The sequence below is a fragment of the Artibeus jamaicensis genome, unplaced genomic scaffold (genome assembly GCF_021234435.1).
Source record: "Artibeus jamaicensis isolate MK-2021 breed Jamaican fruit bat unplaced genomic scaffold, CSHL_Jam_final contig_240, whole genome shotgun sequence".
In the NCBI taxonomy this organism is placed as follows: Eukaryota; Metazoa; Chordata; class Mammalia; order Chiroptera; family Phyllostomidae; genus Artibeus; species Artibeus jamaicensis.
Window position 1 is genome coordinate 4,012,378 of NW_026521506.1, and position 26,122 is coordinate 4,038,499.

Here is a 26,122-nt window from a genome sequence, read left to right on the forward strand (position 1 = left end):
ACTTCAAGCATCCCAACATTCACATTATAAGTGTGCCAGAAGGAGAAGAGAAAGAGCAAGAAATTGTAAATCTATCTGAAAAAAAAATAGTGAAAGAAAACTTCCCTAATTTGATGAAGGAAATAGATGTGCAAGCTCATGAAGCACAGAGTCCCAAAAAAGATGGATGCAAAGAGGCACACTCCAAGTCACATCATAATTAAAGTGCCAAAGGTTAAAGATAAAGAAAGAATCTTGAAAGCCGCAAGAGAAAAGCAGTTAGTTAGCTACAGGGGAGCTCCAGAAAGACTGTTGGCTGATTTCTCAAAAGAAACTTTGCAGGCTATAAGGGATTAGCAAGAAGTATTCAAAGTGATGAAAAGCAAGGACCTACAACCTAGATTACCCTATCCAACAAAGCTATCATTTAGACTCAAAGGGCAGATAAAGAGCTTCCCAGACAAGAAAAAAACTAGAGTTCATCATCACCAAACCATTATATTATATGAAATGTTAAGGAACTTATTTAAGAAAAAGAAAATTGAAACTATGAACAATAAAATGGCAAAAAATACAAATATATCAACAATTGAATCTAAAAAACAAACTAAGCAAACAAGAAGAACAGAGACAGAATCATGGTACAGAGAGCATCTTGATGGCTGCCAGATGAAAGGGCGTTGTGGGGGAGAGGTGAAGAGCTGAGGGGATTAAGAAGTACAAATAGTGCTGGCTGGTGTAGCTGAATGGATTGAGCATGGGCTATGAACCAAAGGGTGGCCAGTTCAATTCCCAGTCAGGACACATGCCTGGGTTGCAGGCCAGGTTCCCAGTACGGGTGTGCAAGAAGCACTCACGCATTGATATTTCTCTATTTCTCTCCCTCTTTCTCCTTTTATTCCCCTCTCTCTAAAAATAAATAAATAAAATCTTTTTTAAAAAGTGGTACAAATAGGTAGTTCCAGAATAGCATGGGAATGTAAAGTACAGAATAGGAAATGAAGTAGCCAAAGTACTTGTATGCATGAACCAGGAACATGAACAATGATGTGGGGATTGCCTGAGGGAGATGGGGGTACTGGATGGAGGGGGACAAAGGGAGAAAAATCAAGACAACTATAATAGCATAATCAATAAAATATAATTAAAATAAACTGTATTGCAAAAACATAGGACTTTTTATAGCATAAAATGTGAATTTTCAAATTTTCCACTGTTTTATAACACAGAAACATCTTTCATTCCTTGAGAGAAAGAATTTTTAAAACTCCTGGGAAATGTCTCGCATCAATACTGCTTAGTCCATTTTTTCATTTTATTAATTTTGATAGTATAGTTTTAACCCATTTTTAATAAATAAATTCACTTCATATCTTACAGTTAAATTTCTAGCAATCCCATATTTGTGTTCTGGGTACTATAATTGACAGAGGGTAGCCAGATATATGATGTTTTATTCCACCTCCTCTTTTCTTCTTTGTAGTCATCTGCTATCCTACAAAACATTCTTTCTCTTTTTGCCTCATCCCATTATCAAACACTCCAATAACATGCCTTCTACAATCCTAAATTCCCCATTCACTTCTCCTTTTGCCAGCTCGTACCTTGACCCAAATTCTCTACTTCCTCTTTCTACTAAGTTTTATTAAGGAAACTCTCTAAATCAGACTGCCTAGATTCTGTACTAATGGTCAGCCTCTCATGCCTCCATAATGGATCGTAACAGATGGCTCTTGAAGTCCAATACAGGAAAGGTATAACCTTTGAGTCTAATGTGGCCCCCTGGCTAGCAAATGGTTTGCCAGCATCCATGCCTCCATTAAAACCCATCATTTAAGGTTATATGATGTGATTGAACATCAGTTTGTTCCTTGAGCTTTAGTAGCTTGCTGGTCTCTCTCTCCTTGCTTAGATCCCAGTTCCTGTCTGTTCACTCATCCATTGACTAGTCCTGCCCAGCTGTACACCAACTACCCCACCCTATACCATTTTCCCAGTTACTGAACCTTGCCCAACCCTTGTTAGTTGCCTTGACTACTGCCATGCCCAGTCAGAACTTTGACTTCTCTACAGAGATCTTTATGAAAACTCCGTTTTATTGAGGCACACGCTGCACTAATTTTTTTACATCCACTATCGCATTCAGTGCTCACAACAACCCTATAAGATATGAATCACCCCTCTCACCTGCAGCCAATCACCATACCTTCCATTGTACAGGAAAGAATGAGAATATCAGCATAAGATTACCCAATTCCCCTCTTCTCCACCTCAAAATCTCTCTGGATTTTCAACTGCTTCACTTCCTTTACTTCAATTATGAAAACATCAAATGGGCAGAGACAGTGATAGAGGGGCATCTGAGAGATACACATGGTTGACCCATGGCCTCAAGGAGCCCAGAACTTAATGGAACCCATGAGGATCAACAAGCGATATCTGAAAGAAAGCATTAAAGGCCTGCTATCCAAGTTCAGACAACTGTCATCCAAGAAGATGCTGAAATCAAAAGACAAAGAAGGAGCCAGATAAGGTTTGGGGGTTAATAATATAGCATTTCTTGTTGGGCAGCTTACCAATTTCTGAGAACACCTTTCTTTTTCACTTTCTGCTCCTGGCCTTTCTTACCTGCCAAACTTAATCACTCTGATGGCTTTGATTTTATCTCTGCAACCACACTTCTATGCTCATAGCCCCATTACCCTCCATGATGAATTTCAAAATAATGACCAAATGTTCCAGTTCCCCACCATAGCTAAGGGCCTCAACCTGCTTAGATTTGAGGAAAGCTAATATTACCCTTCTTTATATCATATCACATCTGATCACTAATTCTCTCTTCTTTAATCTCCACACAGCTCTGTGCTTCTTCACCCACCAAATCCCCACTGTACCTCTCTCTCCCAGACTTTTCCAATTGGCCCTAGGGAACTCTCATTGAAAGATACACAAACTCTCTTCCATGGAAACGCTCCCACTTTCTGGCTTTAAATGAAACACAGTTCTCCCCTCAAGACACCACTTCCCCTGCATCTCCCTCCAGTGAAGGCTACTTTTTCATTCTTCACACATCGCAGGATCCAGAGGTAGGGTTGACATTCTCCTACTACCTTGTCACTACTTCCAAGCCATAACTGCATAACTGCTTCACCATTGCTTCTTTGAGGTTCATACCATTCATCTCTTCTTCACTGTGATTGTCTAACAACCTACAGTTCTCTCTCCCTCTCCTCTCTCCTCTCTCTCTGTATGTTGCCACTCGACTGACAGTCTCCCTCCCTAACAAATGGGCTGAAGCAACTTCAATGTTTCTATTAACAAGGATTGATCTTGGACATTTATTATCCAGGTGGGAGAATCTAAGAAGTCAGCATTTGAACAGCCTCAGTTGACTGAACCTTGTGGTTTCCTAGTTGTTTCTCAATATGAAATGGCTGCATTTGTTTGGGTTTTTAAATATTTTATTTATTTATTTATTTTTAGAAAGAGGAGAAGGAAGAGAAACATCGATGTGCAAGAGAAACATTGATTGGCTGCCTCTTGCACACCCCCAACTGGAGACCTGGCCCACAACCAATGCATGTGCCCTGACCAGGAACTGAACCAGCAACCTTTTAACAAGCCAGCACTCAATCGGCTGAGTCGTAGCAGCCAGGACTGAAATGGCTGCATTTGAATAGAGACTCAGCCTTGTTCTATTCAAGGTAGATAATCCAGGATGATTGCAGTTGAGTAGAGTTTCTATAGACTTGAATTTTTTCAGTGGCGGACTTAGTCTCCAAGTACCAAAGATGGAGAGATTTCTGAGAAAAGATATTTAGTCCAGAGTTGCAACAGACTGAGTCTAGGTTTATCTGGCTGGTTGTACTATATTCACATTAATTCTGTTACAAAGATACTGCCCTCTGATTTAAAGTTTCATAATGTTGATAAGTAAAAATTATTCTTATTTCAACAAATATTTCCTGAGAACCTACTATGTGTCAGGTACCGTGCCAGGAATTTAGAAAAGAAAAAAAAATCCCTTACCCCATTACTTAAATCAGTTTACATCTGTTTAACATAAATCATTTATAATCAAGTTGGAATAATGATACTTCACAGGGTTGTTGTGGATTTTTTTATTTTTGGTTGTGAATTTTAAATGAGATAATTCATATAAAGCAAATAGCTAAAAAAAAAAGGGTAAGTAAATAATAAAGGCCTGGGGCTATTATGAACTTTTCTGCACTTCTTAAGGGTGACCACCAGGTGTCAGCCTCCCCTAGCTAAACCCTACTAGGCCAAGGAAGAGCAGATAGACCATCCTGTTTTCAGAGGAAGGAGCGAAGGACTTCCATGCAACCATTTGTCTTTCATGTACTCGTGTTCGGAACTATTTGGATGCAGAACTTGTGTGACTACTGAGTAAGCCCAGTTAGAAGTGTTCCACAGTACCCCTAGCCACCACAATTTGGAAATGACCAAGATCAGGTCAAGAAGAAACAGGAAAAGGACATTCCAGGCAAAGAACAAAGCAATGCCAACTCAGGAAGAGCCAGAGAGAGAATGAAGTAGAAGTAGGAAAGAAGAAACTCAGAGAAAAGAAAAGGTAAAATGTTTCTTAGTCACCTATCCAGCGCCTTCCCCAAAGCTTTGCCAAAGCCTTATTTAAACCACCAGCAACCTGAAACCTTCACTTCCCAGGCTCCTGCCACATGTCGAATCCCTTTTTAATCCTTGTAATCCCTGATTCTCTAGCTGGCTTTCTCCTGGATATATTTCAGAGAAGAGCTTTAGAGTCCCTCGCAAAGAACTCATTCTTACTTAACCCATGTAATTTCTACTTTGTATCCTAGCTGCTGTAGTTTCCAGATTTCCCTGTTCTCCTTATTAGAAAGAAACTATATTTCCATTTTTGAAAGATGTCCTTTCCCCTCTTACAATAGCCTCTTTGACTTTGCCAGTTAACCAAGCTGCATATTTTATTTCCCAAGTGTCTAGTATTTTCAATTGTTGGCATATATTTTCTCAAGCTTCCAATACGGTATTTTTAAAGTAGTCCACAGACTTCCTATGGGTTATTGACTTTTTTAATGTTAGTCTAATTTTTCCTACTGTTTTCTAGTATGTGGTATATCCAAACAGGAATAGGCCCTGTTCGCCTACCATCCTGAAGTAGAACTGTTGACTTAGTCTACTCTCTCTGGCCAGAAACCTGGCTGCAGCTCTTACTCAGGCTCAACCACCTGTTAAGAGCTCTTCCCTTAACACAGAAAGAGATCTTTGCTCAGGAATTTCTAAAGAAAATCCAAAGAATTAATTGAGAAAATGGAACCTATACTCTAGGAAGAATATGATAAAAAGTACAGCATATTGCAATTAATATAAAAGCCAAACTTGTGTGCTACCATTAATTCCTCCTCTCCCTTAGCAAGGTGTGGCAAAAGAAAGTGAATCAGTTTCTAGGACAACACAAGGATTCTAAGAACTAACATATCCAGTAACCTGAAAACTGAACTTGGATTTCCTCCAAATCATGATCAATCCAGGACATTGCCAGATCTCTCAGGAGAGGCTTGAGTCCTTCCACTTACCCAAGGTAGCTGCTGCTACTGCTTCTATCCATTGTCAATACAAAAATAGTTTCATTGGGCAAACAGTCCTGCGACGAAAGACATTGCATGTAACCATATAGTCAAATGTAAATATTTTATTCATTTATTTTTAGAGAGAGGGGAAAGGAGAGAGAAAGACACAGAGACATCAGTCCCATACGTGCTTCAACTGGAGATCAAACCCACAACTGAGGCATGTGACCTGACAGGGAATCAAACCAGTAACCTTTCAGTTAACAAACTGGCACTCAATCCACTGAGCCACACCAGCCAGAGATGAGCTATCTGACTTTTGGTGGAATGCCTTGTAGTCTTCCTGAAACATGAAGTAGGAGGTCTGTGAAAGCTACAAAAATGCCATGTCCCACTTGTCTCCCTACCTCCTTTGAGAGGAAGCTGTCATGAGAGAGCTTCTCATTACCTCCTCAATTCTGATGAGGTATGGAGATTTCTGTTCTACTCCTTCAGAATAGAACTGCAGAACATAAAACACTGTAGTGGTAGCCTAGAACAGGCTCCTCAGCAACACTGAAACACCATTGTTTCTATGTTGTCCTTTTTTACTGTGTGACACAAGGGTGACAGGGAGCTAGCACCTTAGACTTATTCTACTTTTTGCTGTTCTACTTAAGTAATAAAGTATCTAAATCTGGAAGTGACTCACTGTATCTTTACTGGCCAAATCAGTCAGGCCCAGACCTTGGCATTGAGCTTGACAAGCCTTGAGCCATCCACACAACCAAGCTGTGATTGCATCCAAAGTATGATGGGCTGAGGCTACAGTTAATGCCATTGACAGGGTCTGAGTCCTCCTACCCCCTGAAGGTTGTTGCTGTTTCTAACAGTGAGAGGTCTATAAACTAATTTGTTCTCCTCTGTGCACTTCAGCTAAGATTACCTCTGAGGCACAATAACATCTTCAGCACTTTTTTCAATTTTTAAATTTAAATATAACTTACACAAAATTATATGTAGCTTTTAAGTGTACTACTTGAAGAGTTTTTAACTAATATACAGGGTCCAGCAGAAGTAATGCCTACTTGAGTGTGGTTGGTAGAGTAATAATATGAGTGTAATAATTTATTGTTTTATTTGAACATTTTACCTAAAATGTCATATGGTGTGCTTGAGTGTGATATTGTTGTGTTACAGAATTACATGCTTATGATTTTGTACTAAAACTGGGACATTATTTGTGCCGAACCCTGTATATAGTGACATAAACACCACCCTTGTATAGCTGTAGAACATTTTGATCACCTCAAAAAGTTTCTACTTAAGCCCTACCCAGTGTGGCTCAGTAGGTTGGAGCATGCTCCTGTAGCCAAAAGTCCGCAAGTTCAACTCCAGGCCAGGGGACATGCTTGGGTTGTGAATTTGAACCCTGGTCCAGGTGTGTACCATTCCCAGTCAAGGTGGGAATGGGAGGCAGCCAGTCAATGCTTCTCTTTCACATCAGTGTTTCTCCCTCTCCCTTCCTCTCTCTCTAAAAGCAATGAGAAAAATGTATTTGTATACCAATAGTGAAACAGCAGAAGCAGAAATCAAGAAAAAATCCCATTTGATATAGCAAAAAGAAAAATAAAATACCTAGGAATAAACCTAACCAAGGAGGTAAAAGACCTATATGCAGAAAACTACACAACACTGAAGAAAAAAATCAAGGAAGACACAAACACATGGAAACATATACTGCGTTCATGGATTGAAAGAATTAACATCATCAAAATGTCCATACTACCTAAAGCAATATACAGATTCAATGCAATACCTATTAAAGTACCAATGGCATATTTCACAGACACAGAACAGACACTTCAAAAATTTATATGAAACCATAAACAACCCCAAATAGCAACTGCAATTTTGAGAAAACAGAGCAAAGTAGGAGGGATCACAATATCTGATACCAAACTGTATTACAAGGCCACTGTAATCAAAACAGCCTGGTACTGGCATAAAAATAGATACATGGACCAATGGAACAGAACAGAGAGCCCAGAAATCAACCCAAATCTCTACAGTCAATTAATATTTGACAAAGGGGGCAGTAACATAAAATGGAGTAAAGATAGCCTCTTCAACAAACGGTGTTGGGAGAACTGAACAGCTACATGCAAAAAAAAATGAAACTCGAGCACCAACTTATACCATACACAAAAATAATCCACAAAAATAAATTCAAGGTGGATAAAAGACTTAAATATAAGCCGTAACACCATTAAAGTCCTAGAGGAGAACATAGGCAGGGAAATCTCAGATATTTCACACAGCAACATTTTACCGATATATCCCCTAGAGCAAGGGACATAAAGGAAAGAATAAACAAATGGGATGAGACTTCATCAAAATAAAAAGCTTCTGCATGACTAAAGAAAACAGTATTAAAATAAAAAGAGAACCAACCATATGGGAAAACATAGTTGTCAGTGATACCTAGACAAGGGTTTAATCTCCAAAATATGTAAAGAATGTACACAACTCCACTCTAAGACAAGCAACCCAATTAAAAAATGGGCAAAGAACTTGAACAGACACTTCTCCCAGGAGGGTATACAAAGGGGCCAGAGACACATAAAAAGATGCTCAATATCACTAGCTATCAAAGAGATGCAAATTAAAACCACAATGAGATACCACTTCACACCAGTCAGAATAGCCATCATAAACAAAGCAACAAACGACAAATTTTGGAGAGGTTGTGGGGAAAAGGGGTCCCTAGTGCACTGTTGGTGGGATTGCAGACTGGTACAACCACTATGGAAAACAGTATGGAATTTCCTCAGAAAACTAAAAATGGACCTGCTTTCTGATCTAGCAATTCCACTGCTGAGATTATATCCTAAGAACCCTGAAACACCAATCCAAAGAACATATGCACCCCGATGTTCGTAGCAGCACAATTTACAATAGCCTAGTGTTGGAAGCAACCTAGGTGCCCATCAGTAAATGAATGGATCAAAAAACTGTGGTATATTTGCACAACAGAATTCTATGCAGCAGAAAGAAAAAAGAAGCTCCTGCCATTTGCAATAGCATGGATGGAACTGGAGAGCATTATGCTAAGCGAAATATGCCAGGTGGTGAAAGACAAATACCACATGATCTCACCTGTAACAGGAATTTAAACAACAAAACAACCAAACAAGCAAAATATAACCAAAGACAGTGAAATACAGAACAGGCAGACAGTGACCAGAGGGGAGAGGAGAGGGAATTTCAGAGGAAAAGGGAAAGGGTTTACAGAAACAAGTATAAAAGACACATGGACAAAAACTAGGGGGGGTGGAAATGGGAGGGAGGGGAAAGGGCTGGGTGGGTGGGCTGGGATGGGATGGGAGTAAAAAACAGAAAACTGTACTTGAACAACAATTTTTAAAATGTAAATAATAATAAAAATAAATAAATAAAAGCAATGAGAAAAATGTTCTCAGGTGAGGATAAAAAATTAAGAAAAATTTTCCACTTAAATTTGCAACTAGAAGATAAATAAGTCCTGGAGATCTAATCCACAGCATAGTGATTATAGTCAATATTATTGCATTATAAGTTTTTAAATTGCTATGAAACTAAATCTTAATTGTTCTTACAATAAAAAAGAAATAATTATGTGATATGATAGAGGTGTTAACTGATGCTACAGTGGTTATCATATTGCAATATATAAATGTATTATATCAACTCATAGTTCATCTTAAACTCACAAAATGTTATATAACAACTATTTCTCAATTAGAAAAAAAGTTTCCACTTGCCCCTTTCTTGTCAATGACAACCACTCTCTACCAAGGGTCAACTACTGGTTTGATTTTACTAAGGAGTATTCCACTGGGTAGATGCACCACAATTTGTTTACCAATTTACCTGATAATAAACTGTTGTTTCCAATTTTGTGCTATTAATACAACTGCTATGAACATTTACATACAGTTCAACATTATTTTTTTTAAGATTTTGTTTATTTATCTTTAGAGGGGAAGGGAAGGAGAGAGGGAGAGAAATGTCAATGCATGGTTGCCTCTTGTGCATCCCCTGCTGGGAACTGGCCTGCAACCCAGGCATGTGCCCTGACTGGGAATCGAACCGTAATCCTTTGGTTCTCAGGCCCGCACTCAATCCACTGAGCTACACCAGTCAGGGCTACAGATCAACATTGTTTTGAGTACTGAAGAAATGCCCGTTTGCAAGCATCTTTTTTCTTTTCATTATCAAATATTTCAAACATACAAACAAGTATAGAGAATAATGAAAGGAATACTTGTGTAATTTTCCATGCATTTTTTCCTTTGGATAGAGTTTGTTTTCAGGGAAGTTTTAGGTTCACAGAAAAATTGAGCAGAAGGTACAGAGTTTCCATATGCTCCCTTGCCTCCCACTGATGTAGTCTCCCCCCCATCAACATCCTCCACCAATGGGGTTCATTTGTTATATATAGTTGATGAGTCTGCAGTGACACGTCGTTATCACCCAAAGTCCATAGTTTATATTAGCATTCATTCTTGGTGTTATGCAGTCTATAGATTTGGACAAATGTTTAATGACATGCATCTACCATTAAAGTATAAAGAATAGTTTTGCTACCCTAAAATCCTGTGTTCTCTGCTATTGTAGGAAGCCATCAAAAAGATAATACTGCCTGTTAACCTGAGAAGTGGACCTGAGCAAACAAAGGCTCTTCACCCCCTCCCCTATCTTTGGAATGTATATCCTGCCCACCATTCCCACAGTGAGAGCTGTTTTCAAGGACACAGCCTTGCCAGAGAGCAATGTGCTGTTGAGACCATCTGGACACCATATCTGACTCAACCCAGTTAAACCCCCTGTATAAACTTTTAAGATTCTGGCAGGTGGGTGCAAAGATCTATTCATCTTGAAGGCACCCAAGGCAAGCCTCATTAAGTTCCTTTGCTTATTAAACCTGCCACCTAACAATATAGAGTGCTTTGCCTTTTTCTTTGGTCTCTCTTTTTCCCTCATGTATGGGGGGGCCAATTTGTGAACCAACATCTGCCTGTTTATCTCTTTCTCTACACCAAGCTGTGGCAACCTCTGACCTTTTTATTGTCTCCATAGTTTTGCCTTTTCCAGAATGTCATATAGATAGAAACACACAGTATGTCGCCTTTTCAGGTTGGCTTCTTTTACTTAACTACATGCATTTAACACTCATCCATACTGCTGCATCGGTTAATCGTATATTTCTTTTTAGTGCAAAATAATACTCTATTGTGGGAATGTACCACAGAATTTGTTTATCCATTCACATATCAAAGAATATCTTGGCTGTTTCTACTTTTTAGCTATCATTTGTCAAAACTCATAGAATCTTACAGCACAAAGAGTAAACCTTAATGTATGTAAATTAGGAAAAAATCATTTAGGATATCAGGGGAATCCCAGGATGAAATAAAGACTGTGACAAAAGAATCTAACTGTATTACATGGGACTTCCGTCAAGATGGAGGTGTAGAGGGAAACACTGTACCTTCTCGCACAACCAAGTTTAAAGACAACAAAGTTTTAGTAACAAGAAATGCAGCCAAAACACAGAAAATTGAACTATACGGAAGTCCGACAACAACGAACCATTCAGCCAGACAGGTAAGAGGGGTGGAGTCAGCGACTGGCGGAGCAGGGTCTGGCAGGAAAGATCCCCTGACCCAGGTGAGCAGGCAGCCATGGGTGGATCCCAGGTGTGGGGTAGCAACGATGGACCCAGTGAGGGCCGAAGGTGGCAAGCTGACGTTGGTCACACATTCTTGTGCAGATAAACCAGCAAAGGAGCGAGCAGTGAGACAGACCGCACAGGCCCCAGTGGCGGGAAGCAACAGAGGGGACAGCTATTGCCCCTCTTTGACCCCGCCCCCACATACAACATCACAACCCAGAGACCTCAGTGGCCCCACCCTGGTGAACACCTAAGGCTCTGCTCCTCACATGTAACAGGCATGAACAGACTAAAACATGGCTCAAGAAGAACTCAGAGCCCCAGAGCCCATAACTCTAAGTGACCAAGAAATAGCCAAACTTTCAGATGCACAGTTCAAAACACTGGTGATCAGGATTCTCACAGAACTGGTTGATTTTAGTCACAAATTAGAGGAATAAATGGAGGCTAAACTAATTGAAATGAAGGCAAATGCACAGGAAACCAATAGTGATGGAAAGGAAACTGGGACTCAAATCAAGGGAGTGGACCAAAAGGAAGAAAAAAATGACCAAACAGAAAAATATGAAGAAACAAGAATTCAAAAAAATGAGGAGAGGCTTAGGAACCTCTAGGACATCTTTAAAAGCTCCAACATCCAAATTATAGGGGTACCAGAAAAAGAAGAGGAACAGCCATGAGTGAAAAACTTATTTGAACAAATAATAAAGAAGAATTTCCCCAATCTGGCAAAGGAAATAGACTTCCAGGAAATCCAGGAAGCTCAGAGAGTCCCAAAGAAGGTGGACCCAAGAAGGAACACACTAAGGCACATCATAATTACAGTAGCCAAGATTAAAATGGAGGAGAGAATCCTAGAAGCAGCAAGAGATAAGGGGACAGTTACTTACAAAGTAGTTCCCATCAGACTGTCAGCTGATTTCTCAAAAGAGACCTTACAGGCAAGAAGGGGCTGGAAAGAAGTATTCCAAGTCATGAAATCCAAAGACCTACAACCAAGATTATTCTATCCAGCAAAGCTTTCATTTAGAATGGAAGGACAGATAAAGTGTTTCTCAGATAAGATCAAATTCAAGGAGTTCATTATCACCAAGCCCTTATTATATGAAATGTTAAAGGGACTTATCTAAGAAAAAGAAGATAAAAAAGATGAACAGTGAGAGGACAGCACACTCACAGTTATTAAGAACCACACCTAAAACAAAAGCAAACTAAAAGGACAGCTAGATCAGGAGTGGAAACATAGAAATGAAGATCACATGGAGGGTTAGCAACAGGAGAGTGGGAGAAGGAGAAGGGGGGAGAAGGTACAGAAAATAAGTAGCATAGATGGTAGGTAGAAAATAGATAGGGGAGGGCAAGAATAGTATGGGAAATACAGAATCTAAAGACCTTGAGACACATGGTCATAAACTAAAGGGGTGGGGAATGGTGGGGGAGGAGGGTGTAGGGTGGAGGAGAATGAAGGGGGGGAATAGAACAACTGTAATGGCATAATCAATAAAATATCTAAAAAATAAATAAAACTTGGAACTCGCAAAAAAAAGAATCTAACTGTATTACAAATGTATGACATAATCTCACTAAAGAAGGTAGGGGGAAATGTGCTAACCTAAGTACCTTTGGAAATTAGTGAAGTCTATGAAACTAAAGGCAAAATAAGCTATATATAAACACTGAACTCTGGTTGCCAAAGTTGTTTCCCATGGGGATAAAGGTTAACAATTCTGAAACCGCTGAACATATATTCTGAACAATAAATAAATGAGTAGGGGTGATAGAAGACATGTTTCTCATGGTTGGACTAAGAGGTTACAGATAAGCAAAAGGAAGAGACTAGAATGATTCATATAATGCTAGATTAGAGTTGATAGCTAAGTATGAATTCATCTTTAGCTTAATGTAGATATTGATGGTGACATATAGAAATATTTATTATGTGCATATTCATGGTAAGTATATATCTGCTGTCCATGGACTTTTAAACACCACTAAAGGACATTATTAAAATAATTGTAGAAATTTGAATATGGATTGTAAATTAGATAATAACATTTTAATAAATGTTAAAATTGTATTGTGTGTTGTCATCATATTGTCATTTTATTGTGGTTATGCAGAAGAATGTCTTTGCTTTAGGAAATACATGCTGAAGCATTTAAAGATTGAGTGCAATTTACTCTCAAATGATTCAGAAAAAAATAATGTATATTTACACATAGACAAAGCAAATGTGAAAACATGCTAACAATTGATAAATAGTATTATGGTATTTATTGTATTATTCTTGCAACTTAATATTTTAAGTGTTTCAATACAAAAGATTACTGGGGATAACCATGTTGCAAAGAACATTCTTGCACATATCTTTTTGGGCACATGATATTCTAGGTTCTATATATACAAAGGGAATTTCTGAGCCGTAAACTATGAGCATCTCCAGCTTTGCTAGATATTCCTAAATTACTCTACAAACTGGTTGTACCAGCTTATATGACCACTACATTTAACCACATCTTCACACAACACTCAGTTCTCATTTATACTAATCTGATGAGTATAAGATAATATCTCTTTTGGCTTTTTCATTTTATTATGAAAATTAAACATAATAAAATTTTTAAGATTATTCAGTGAATTCAGATGGTGGTTACATGAGCATTTTGTCCTATTTGCTTTGTCACATATCTATCCATCCCTCTATGTATAACTCAAAATCAATCATATTTTGTAATATGTTACAAAGTTGAAAATATCAGCACTGTATACTTTATCCCTAAACACTTCAGCATATATATCATTAACGAGAGTTCAACTTTTGCTCACAAACTTTTAAGGTAAACTTTATACACTGTGGAATGCCCAAACCATAAGTATATATTCACTGAGTTCTGAGAAATAGATAGATGAGGTCTGTCCAGAAAGTATCCTTCCATGTAATATGAAAAAGAGAGCCATTTATTGAAGAAGATACAAGAAACATTGTACATAGGGTAATTACACCTCAGCCCCCTTCAAAGTAGGCACCTTGGGACCTCACACAGTTCTCCTAAATGCCATCAGCTGCCCTGTCATATTTCCCTGAATCTCATCAATGGTCTGAAATCCCTTCCCTCTCAAAGGTAATTTTAGTTTTAGGAAAAGCCAGAAGTTGCAGGATGCCAAATCTGGGCTGTAGTGGGGTTGAATCACCTGGGTAATTTGATGTTTCACCAAAAAACTCTGCATGAGACGTAATACACGAACAGGTGCACTGTCAGGATGAAGCTTCCAGTGAGCAGTTTTCCATAGCCATGGACTTCTGAATCATCCAAACAGTTTCCACAGGGGAATGTTCAAGCTTAATGCAAAATCTGATGCAGATTCATTGCTCTACTCACTCAGTCATACTGCATGCAATGGCCACACAGTACACATACTCACTCAACACCATCTACTGCCCCCACTGACTAGTACAGTGAAGTGATTATCATTATGCATGTACATTCCAGTCTACTCTCCTTGGCTGCCAGGTTACATCGATGTCATGCAAAAAGTTCTCATTATATTAACAATGGCTGGACTTTTTCAGGACAGGCCTTGTACATCTGTGTAACCCAAACTTCAATAAAAATATAGAACATTACCATAACCAATAGACAGTTTTCTAGTTCTGCTTCAAATCAATCCCTTGTCCTACTCCCACCAGGTAACCACTATTCTATATTTGTTTTTCCATAATAGATTAGTTTCATCTGTTCTTGATACAATATGTACTCTTTCGTGGAAAATTTCTTTCAATCACTGTAATGTTTTAAGAGTCATCCAGATTGTTGCATTTATCACTAGTCTGTTTCTTTTTATTGCTAAGTAGAACTTCATTGTATTAATATTTTTATATTTTGTTTATCCATTTTTTGTGTGATGGATACTTCATCTCTCTTCAGTTTTTGGCTATTTTGAATAAGACTGCCATTGTAGAATATGAATAATAACTTCTGGCCAAGATGGAAGTGTAGGCAGATATTCTTTGCTTCCTTGCACAACCAGAAGAAGGATAACAACCAATTTAAAAACAAAAAAAAACAACAAAAAATGCCAGGAAATCAAACTGTATGGATGTACACCAACCAAGAAGTTAAAGAAGAAACATTCATCCAGTCTGGTAGGAGGGGCAGAGACAGGCAGCTGGGATGGAGAGGATGCAAGGCAACGAGGCAGCTGGCAGACCGGACAGGTAATGCACCAACTGGCAAACTGGGCGGTCCCACATTCAACTGCAGATAAACCAGGAGGAACAACTAGGGACCAAGATAGACTGCACAACCCAAGGTTCCAGCACCTGAAAAAAAACCCCTTAAAACCTCTTGTTGTAAAAACCTGTGGGAGTTGCATTGGCAAGAGAAACTGCCAATCTCACAATAGAGTCCATTGGAGGGTCCCACCAGGTCTTAGAATGTACACAAGCCCACATACCCAAGAATCAGCACCAGAGCAGCACCTGGAAGGATACAATATACATGTGGAAAGTGGGGAAAATCACTGAAAGTGGAGCAAGAGCCAAGCAAGTGACATTGTTCCCTCTCTATCCCCTCCCCCACATACAGGGCCACAATGCAGGGACATGGTTTGCCCTGCTCTGGCAAGTACCAAAGGCTCTGCCTCTTACAATGTAACTGTTGTGCAGAGACAAAGAAATATGGCCCAAATGAGATAACAGATCAAAAACTCCAGAAAAAGAGCTAAGCAATGAGGAGATAGACAACCTATCTGATGCAGAGTTGAAAACACTGGTAATCAGGATGCTCACAGAATTGATTGAGCTCAGTCACAAAATGAAGGAAGGCATGAAGGCTACACAAAGAAAAATAAAGTAAAATGTACAGGGAACCAACAGTGAAGGGAAGGAAACCAGGACTCTAATGAAGATTTAGAACAAAAAGAAGAAATATCCAACCAGAACAGAATGAAGAAACAAAAATTTTTTAAAATGAGGTGAGGCTTAGGAACCTCCAGGGCAATGTTAAACATTCCAACATCTGAATCATATGGGTGCCAGAAGAAGAGGAAGATCAAGGAATTACAAAGCTATCTGAAATACTAATGAAAGGTCCTGGCTGGTGTGGTTCAGTGGATTAAGTGCTGGCCTGTGAACCAAAGAGTTGCTGCTTCTATTTCCAGTCAGGGCACATGCCTGGGTTGTAGGCCAGGTACCCAGCAGGGGGCACAAGAGAGACAACCATACATTGTAGTTTTTCTCCCTCTCTTTCTCTCTTCTTTCCCCTCTCTCTAAAAATAAGTAAATAAAATCTTCAAAAAAATACTCAGAAATACTAATGAAATAAAGCTTTCCCAATCTGGCAAAGAAAATAGACATACAAGTTGAGGAAGCTCAGAGAGTCCCAAACACATTGGGCCCAAAAAGGAACACAGCAAGTTATATTATAATTAACTTACCAAATATTAAAGATAAGAAAAAAATCCTAAAAGCAGCAAGAGAGGAGAATTACCTACAAAGGAGCTCCCATAAAGCTATCAGCTGATTTCTCAGAAGAAATCTTACAGACAAGAAGGGGCTGGAAAGAAGTATTCCAAGTCATAAAAGGCAAGGACCTACACCTAAGATTACTTTATCCAGCAAGTTATCGTTTAGAATGAAAGGGTACATAAAGTGCTTCCCAAATGTGGTCAAGTTAAAGGAGTTCATCATCACCAAGCCTTTATTACATGGAATGTTAAAGGGGCTTATGTAAGAAATAGAAGATAATCAAAAATATGAACAGTAAAATGACAACAAACACACAACTATCAACAACTGAACCTTAAAAAAAAACAAAAACAAACTAAGCTAACAACTAGAACAGGAACAGAATCATAGGTATGGAGATCACATGGAGGGTTATCAGCAGGGAGGAGGAGTGGGGAGAAAGAGGGAAATGGTACAGGGAATAAGAAGCGTAAGTGGTAGGTACAAAATAGACAGGGAAGATTAAGAATAGTATAAGAAATGGAGAAGCCAAAGAACTTATATGTATGACCCATGGACATGAGCTAGAGGGGGAATGCTGGAGGGAATGGGGGTACCGGTCAGAGGGGGATAAAGGGGAGGAAAAAAATGGGACAAGTGTAATAGCATAATCAATAATATATACTTAACAAATATTAATAATAAAATGGTAATAAATACAAACCTATCAACAATTACTTTAAATGAAATGTAATTAAATACTCCAATAAATAAACTGCCATCCTAATGAGGTACAGAAAATGCATCCCCTAATAATAAGGGAACCACACCCTCACAATCCTGCCTTCAGTCCAAAAATGGGCGGGAAATAGTGGAAACTATAATGTTTATGGCATGTTGCATAACAAAGTCAGATTAACAGCCCATCCCTTCCTGAAGGAAAGATCTACTGAAGCTGAAAAATTGTATACATGACTGTGAGAGTGCACTGGCAGAGTGACTCAGCAGAAAGACTCAGGACACAGCCAAAGGGAATCTGATGCAGTGCTTGCATCAGCTGCAAGGACAGAGGTCCACCCCAGATGCCTGTGCATGGCTTGGAACTCTTTTCCTAATTAAAGATGGCAGCCAAAAGAGTGTCAAAGACATTGGGAAGCTAACAAAAATGGTGGATGCTAATACACGATAGGAAGAGCCAGATGTCAGGTCACACAGGAAATTCTGAGCTGAGCATTTAAAATTAGGGTGGGCCAAGTAACAGGTGTCTGCCACAAGGTCTGGAGGTCTGTCTGTGGGTCCACCTGAAAAAGATGGCAACGAAGCTAGCAGAGCTGTGTGGATCTGCCTGGCCAATCACACAGACACATGAGAGATGCTTGGAGCTGAACTGTGACTGGGAATGCTGAGCTGCAGACTTCTGCTTTTCTGAAAGATGGTATCTCTGAGTAGCATGTTCTGAAACTGGTCTGGCAAGGTAGAGGGAGGCAGGGCTATCTGTTTTGGGGTGTTTTAAAGGGAGCAGGACTTAATAGAAAAATCTGCCATTATCCTAAGTCTGTATAACCTTTAAATAAACAACCCCTTTCCTTTTTCAACAAACTGTTGCCTTGGGAGTCATGTTTCTTGGTAGTGGGCAATCAAACGCCATAGCTCTTCTAAAACACCATTGGCTGGTTCTATAAGACCATGAACAGTCTTATAAGTCTTTTTGTGGACATATACTTTCATTTCTCTTGGGTTCCTATTGCTTTAACCTGCATATCTCTGATTACTAGTGAAATTGAACATATTTTCATGTTATCCACATTTTATTTTATATATTATCCACTTACATGTTTTGTTCATTTTCTGTTGAGCTGTTTGTCTTTAATCCTTTTGTGAAGAAGAAACGCTTTATTCAAATGCTAATTATATCTCTCTTTTTAAAGATTTTATTTATTTATTTATTTATAGAGAGGGGAAGGAAGGAAGAGAAATGTCAATGTGTGGTTGCCTCTCACATGCGTCCTACTGAGGACCTGGCCCACAACCCAGGCATGTGCCATGACTGGGAATCGAACTGGTGACCCTTTGGTTTACAGGCCCATGCTCAATCCATTGAGCTACACCATCTGGAGATATGTAATCATGTATCTCTTACATGTTGTAAATATCTTATTTATGGTATCTATTCTTATTCAGAAGTTTTAAATTTAATATAGTTAAATTTACTATTTTCCCCTTTATAGTTTGTACTTTATGCCTCTTATCTAGGAGAGTGATCTTCAGTCCAGGGCACACACATTCCCTAAGGGTATATGAAGATTTGAAGGTGTTAAGACTATGGATATCTTTGAAGGAATCGATTTCCAGATCCTCAGTTTCATACCTATTTTTTTCCTAAAACTGAATTATTTCAGAATGCATGGGTGATGGCTTCATTCTGGTTCTGTTTTTTCACTCTTCCTTTCACAAGTGCCTATCCGCTTTTGCCCCAACCAGAATCTTAGTATTGTTGTTTTGGGGTTTTTTTTTTTGGCCCCAAGTATAAAAACTCTGGTGACCAGAACAAAGAGGCAAATCAAAATACTGATGTTAAAAGTGTACATACTGTATCTGTATGAAATGATAGAACAGAGAATCTGAATTTACAGTGAAAAAAATCAAAACAGTGGTTCCTTCTGGGGTGGGAATGAAGATTGACTAACTCAAGAAAATAAAGGCAAGTAATATGCATGTTGAAGTACTTTAGCAGTAAATGTCTGAAACTTCCTTTGAAATGTATAAAAATATAACATGGGTTAATGGATGGATAGGGAATTGGATAGATGGGAGATAGGTAATAAAGTAAACATAGCAAAATGTTAAATGTAAAACTGAGGTGCCAAGGATATGGATATTTGTGTACAATTCTTTTAACTTCTCCATTTGTTTAAGTTTTTTTTTTTTAATAACAGGTTGAGGGAAGATACAAAAAATACTGATGTTGAGGAAGCCTCCACTAATCAAATTCTTCTGTTTTTCTCTGCTCCTGAGAGAACAAAGCAATGAGAGCCTTGGTAAGAAATACTGAAGGAGCAGCGCCTGATTTCATCTAGGCAATAAATTCATGGCAAGATTCTCTGACTCATCTATCTTAGAATTAGAATTCAGAAATGAGATACTTATTACAAGGAATGCATTAACACATTTTATTTAAATTTTAAAAAGTCAGACTTTTTAAAACACAGTAGGACTAACTCTGCCAGTTAGATTATATGGTGGGCATTTTCCATAACTTGAATAAATCAGTAGCTCTAAAAAGTGTTGATGAAAATATATTTACAGCACAAGATAAAATAGAAGCTTTTGATTTAAAATACTATGTTGATGAAAATTTATTCAAATTAACAATTTTTAAATTTTTCCAACCCTTTCTGAGTATATCGGGTTAAATAAGTTACCCCCAAGTGAAAAAGTAAACTGGTATAGTTTCTAGTTATCTAAATAGACATTTTGGTATAGTTCCAAGAAATTGAAAGAGTGAATGACTCCAGTGCATAAGTAACAAATCCTTTTGCAAGTCAGGTGGCTTCCAATTTTTTGCTTTCAACAAATTCGAAGGAAAATATAATTGGATAATGTGACAATAGATCATAAAAAGACATTTCTGATGCATCACTATGTGGTTTTTGGCAAACAACTCAGAGTTCAAATAATTAAATTTCATTCCATTAGAATGCTATTTTAAATAAATAAATATCATGCAAAAAAAGCTATTTATATTCTCATATTCTTTTTTCCATTTTTAAACTATGTTTATTGATTTTAGAGAGAGAGGAAGGAAGAGAGACATTGATGTGAAAGGTTGCCTCCCATACACACCCTAACCAGGCATAAAACCTGCAGCTTAGGCATGGTCCCTGACCAGGAATCAAACCCCAAACTTTTGGCGTATGGGACAATGCTCTAACCAACTGAGCCACACTGGCTAAAGCATATTCTCATATGTTTGAACAAGTTTCTCAGTGTGTATATCTATAAAAATAAAAAAAATAAAATTGAAACTGAACTTTTATTTTAGCAACAAGTGGTATTCATCCATACATACATGGGAGGGAAAAATAATCCAACTCATTCAAGGTTGCATTACTAATAAAATTTGACTTTTTATTCTCTATTCATTTATCAAAATGTATAATAAATTTATGTTTTGTGCAATTTTATACCAATAATAATGATTACAATAACTCAATCCAGAAAGAAATTTAATAGCTTTTAGCTATTATGTTTACAGTGTGACCAATAAAAGACTTCTTAAGCATAAAATTATATCACATTAAGATACAATTTTATGGGGAAGTGAAATGGAGAAAATGAATTAAAGTCAGATATATATACATTTTCTGGCTGTTAAACAATAGCTCATTCCTTTAATTTTCAAATAGACAGTGGGTATCAAATTACTATGTATTTATATTTCATTTAAAGTAATTATGGAAAATAACAATAAAAATGGGTTTGACTTTTATACCAATATTTACAAGAGATTGGAAATTACATTCTTTATAATTATTTTAACTTATAATGGAAACATTCTTATGTCACATTACACATGTGCAAGAGGATTTATAATTTTTCAAATTTTTTTAGGGACATGAGAGCAAAAAGCATGAAAACTATTAGAAATCTTTTTCTACTCTAATTAAATTATACTCTACTATATATATTTTTTAATTTAAAAGTTTTGCCTTTTATGTTTATATCTCTAATCAACCTGGAGTTGATTTTTAAAGGGTATCAAGTGGAGAAATATCTCCCCTTCCCCAGCATTGTCCAGGTAGACACAGCAGCATTTCTTGACTGGCACATTCATTCTTTCCTCAATAATTTGTAATGCTACCTTGGTCATATATCAATTTTCCATATGGAAACATGAGGATCTATTTCAATCATTACTTTCTGTTTCATTGGCCTCTTTGTCTATATGTGGACTACATCATATTGTCTAAATCACTAGAGCCTTTATAACACATCTAGAAAGACAAGTCTCTACACCTTGTTCCTCTTCCTCAAAACTGTCTTTGCTATTCTTGCCTGTTTGTTCTTCCATAGGAATTTTAGAATCTGTTTGTCAAATTCCATTGAAACCTCTGCTGTAATTTTTATTGGAATTGCACAGAATCTATATTTAGATTTGTTGGGGAAAATATATTTATGATATTGAGTTTTCTTTTTTTATATTGAATTTTCTAATCCATGAATGTTGTGGTGGCAAAGACAGTTGTCCACCCAAAATCCATCCTACTTTCCTTCCTTATAGAACCCTGATTTATTCTGGATGGTTATATGTCCAGATAAAAGAATACAATTTTCACTCTCCTTTGCAGACAGGAGTATTCCATAGGGTGTGAATGCAAATTTGATAAAGCTTCAGGAAAGAGTTTTTAAATGGATTTGTCTTAGATAGGAAGCCATCATTCATCCCCCAGCTTCCTCCTTCTTTCATTCACAAATACCCTCTCTTCACAATTCTTACACTCCATTCACATTGCTACCGGCTCTGCTGGGAACTTCCTTATTTCCTGCAATCCCCTCCCAAGACATCTCACCATCTCCCACCCTCTGCCCACCCCATTCTCAACATTACTATAACATAGTAATTTTTCTAAAATCCAACTCTGATCATTTCACTACCTTACTAAAAATTCTTTTGATGGTTCTTTTGCCTTTGGAAGTGGTTTTCAAACCTGACTACACCAGAATCAGCTGGGGAGTATGAGGGAGCTTCACATTTTCCAAAATATAGCCAAGATTTACTGACTCAATCTGCAGAGCAAGGAGTGTCCAAGAATTAGTAGTTTCAGAAAGTTCTTCAGGTGATCAGCCTTCTAGCAACAGTGACACAAGATAGCAGCCATCACAGGCTTGTGGGTAAAAGTACCTTGCAATTTCCAACTGTGGGAAAAAAACACCAGTAAGGAGTAGTAGGTGGCACAGTTAGTGGAGATCTAAAAGATGATGAAGATATTGATACAGGGTGCAGCCAGGGGGGGCGCCCCAAAAAAGATTTGGAATGGTGTCCAGAATTCAAAGTGTATAGGAATATTGGAGAGACATATGAGATGTCCTCACCCCCCCCAAGGGACCAATAGAGCAGGGCCATTGAAAGCTGTTTTGCATAACCACAGTTTTGTAGCTAACCTCTGGAGTTATTATTTAACATATCTATAACCTTTAACTGGTTTCATAGATATGTTAAATGGCTGCGGCCAAGTTTTGGGCCAGAGAGAAGGGAATAGGGAGACTCAAGAGGGAACTAGGGGCTGCGCTCCTGAGTGAGAAGCTCCTGCATGAGAGCTTGGAAAAAGACTGGCTCCAGGACATGAGGGGATAACTGCCCAGGTGACAGAGAAAACCACGCAGCTTTTCCAGAATGGAGATCCCTGCAGCCAGGTGAAGAAGAAAGCCACATGCTTTTGGTGGAGTGCGAACCCCTGCAGCTTTGGCAGAAGAGGCCCACGCGGCTTTGGGGTGCCCCCTTTGGCCGCGTGGCCTGGAAAGCAAGAGAGACTTTGACTAGAACTGGGTACAAAGGACTCTTGCCAGTGGACCATGAGAAGGTGCCACAGTACTTTGGATTAACTCAAGATCCTGCACAGTAACACAGCTGACAGTGCCAGCGGCCTGAAACACAGACGTGTGCTCTTTTCCTGATTTATGGTACCCAGAGTTGGGACAGTGGGAGAAGGGAGCGCTGTGTGGGTGTAGGTGTATACCCTAAAAGACTTTGCTATTTTAGTGGTGGCGTTAGGCCTGAATAGCATTAAATAAACATTTTGTTTCCTTTTCACAAATCTCTGGCATTGAGAGATGTCTTTCCAATTGGCGGCGGGCAGAAGAGCCCAGTACATATTAGTATTTTGTCCTTGGGAGGGGCCCCTGTTGTATAGCAGTTTTTGGCATCCCTAGGTGGGCCAAATATTGCCCCCTCCCTTGGACCTCTTGTTCGGTAACAATATGACTTAAAAGATGGACAAGGATGGCTGAGGGTCACACTGAGCTGCGAGTGGCTTCAGGGGCATCTTTAGGAGTCAGCAACATGGCAGAAGACATCAAGACCAAAATCAAGAACTGCAAGACTGCCCCTTTTGATAGCCGTTTCCCCAACCAGAACCAGACCAGAAACCGTTGGCAGAACTACCCGGACTTTTACCACTGTTAGAAGGCAATGGCTGCTAAAGGGGGTGATATTTCCGTGTGCGAATGGTACCAGCATGTGTATAAGTCCATTTATCCCATATCCTGGGTGTTGGCCTAGGATGACCGCCGGGCAGAAGGCACATTTCCTGGGAAGATCTGAACTGGCTGCTTCCTACCTATCCTCTGTCTTCCATCCTTCTCCCAGGGATGTGAAAGGGGATCTGGCTATATCCCACCCTAGGATCCTGAATCATGGCTGAACTAACAATAATACTTGTTGGAACAGTGTAAAAAAAAAAGATGGACAAGGATAATAATTGGGCCTCCAAGAACAATTTATGAAAATGTAATATATAGCCTTAAAATAGATTGTGGACCTAAATACCCAGAAGCACTCCCGTTTGTAAGATTTGTAACAAAATTAATATGAATGGAGTTAATAGTTCTAATGGAGTGGTGAATCTAAGAGCCAAATCAGTGCCAGCAAAATGGCAGAATACATATGGCATCAAAGTTGTCCTGAAGGAGATTCAGTGCCTAACAATCTAAAGAAAATATGAAACCCCCACAGCCACCTGAAGAAAATCTTACAGCAATTAATCAAAAGGAAAAACCGTAGGCCCTTCCCCTTTCCCTACGTGATTTAAACACTCTTCATTTTCCACAGTAGTAAATTTCCATGATATGTCTTACATATCTTAAAGTACTGGAAAGAAAGCTCCCATTCAAAAGTAATTTAGACTAACGTTCAAGATGGCAGCATAGGTAAACACGACTCACCTCCATGCACAACCACATCAAAATCACAACTAAATTATAGAACAACCATCACTCAGAACCATCAGAAATCACATTGAATGGAAGTCTGACAACTATGGAATTAAAGAAATCACATCCATCCAGATTGGTAGGAGGGGCAGAGACACAGAATGGGCTGGTCCCAGGCCTACATGTGGTGTGTAAAAATTCAGGGGGGATATCAAGGAGCAAGGAGTCCTAGGCCCCCAGCCCAGGGTTTCAGTGCCAGGAAGATAAGTCCCCATAACTCCTGGCTGCAAAAATTAGTGGAAATTCAGTTGGGGGAAGAAACTGCTGGAGCCTCAAGCAATTCCTCTTAAAGAACCCCCACACGGACCTATTCAGACTTACTACCTTCGAGGTCCAGCACTGACATAGGAACTTAAAAGGCACCAGTGGCATACAGGAAGGAAGTAAATGTTTTGGCATCAAGGCGAGAGCTGGGGGACTCTTTCTTTCCCAGACTCTGAGACTCCATCGATCACCCTGGATAAACTGTCCCACCCTAGATATCTTCTGAGACTCCATCTTATCTAACATATGGTCCCACCCAAGCTAACAGAGAATCTTACACGTGAATGAAAGATCTTGGCTCATGCTTCGCAACTTCCTAAATCCTCTCAAACAAGCAATAGCCAATCTCAGTGAATCCTCAGCCCCCATGCTTCTAGTTAAGTGGCCCCAGGCCCAGCACAAGCATCAGGCAGACTAGGTTCACAACTTGGCTTTACCTTGGAATCTCCAAGAATACTTTTGCATTGATTTTTTAGATTCTATTTTGTTTATTTCTGTTCTGATATTTATTATTTCTTTCTACTCACTTGGGACTTTGATTTTCTTTTTTTTTTTTAAGTTTCCTTAAGTGTAAAGTTAGATTGTTTATTTAAGCTTTTTCTTGTTTCTTGCAATAGACCCATAATGCTATAAATTTTCTGAAGACTGTTTTTGCTATGTCTTGTAGATTTGGGGTTGTGTTCTCATTTTTATTTGTTTCCCAGTATCTTTTGTTTCTTCCCTGATCTCATTGTTAACCCATTTATTGTTTAGTAATATGTTATTTACTGTCTATGTCTTTGTGTGTTTTTGAGTTGTTTTTTTTTCTTGTAATTGATTTCTAGTTTCACACTATTATGGTCAGCGAAGATGCTTGATATGATTTCAATCCTCTTAAATTTATTGAGACTTGTTATGTGTCCTAACATGTGGTCTATTCTAGAAAATGTTCCACTTGAAAAGACTGTATATTCGGCTGCTTTGGGATGAAATGCTGTGAAGATATCAATTAAATCTATCTGATCTAGTGTGTCATCTAAGGTGACTATTTCTCTGTTGATTTTCTGTCTGGAAGATCTATCCATTGATGTCAATGGGGTATTAAAATCTCCTACTATGATTGTGTTACTGTTGATCTCTCCCTTGATGTTCATCAAGATTTGCTTTATATATTTAGGTGCTCCTATATTGGGTGCATCA

At 38.6% G+C, this 26,122-nt stretch overlaps 2 pseudogenes; both read left to right on the forward strand.

Moving 5' to 3' along the window:
• The first annotated feature begins 11,285 nt into the window (after positions 1–11,285).
• On the forward strand, positions 11,286–24,470 carry LOC119055845 (ubiquitin-conjugating enzyme E2 variant 1-like; annotated as a pseudogene).
• LOC119055848 (cytochrome c oxidase subunit 6B1-like) lies at positions 23,697–24,064 on the forward strand (annotated as a pseudogene).
• Positions 24,471–26,122: the final 1,652 nt, after the last annotated feature.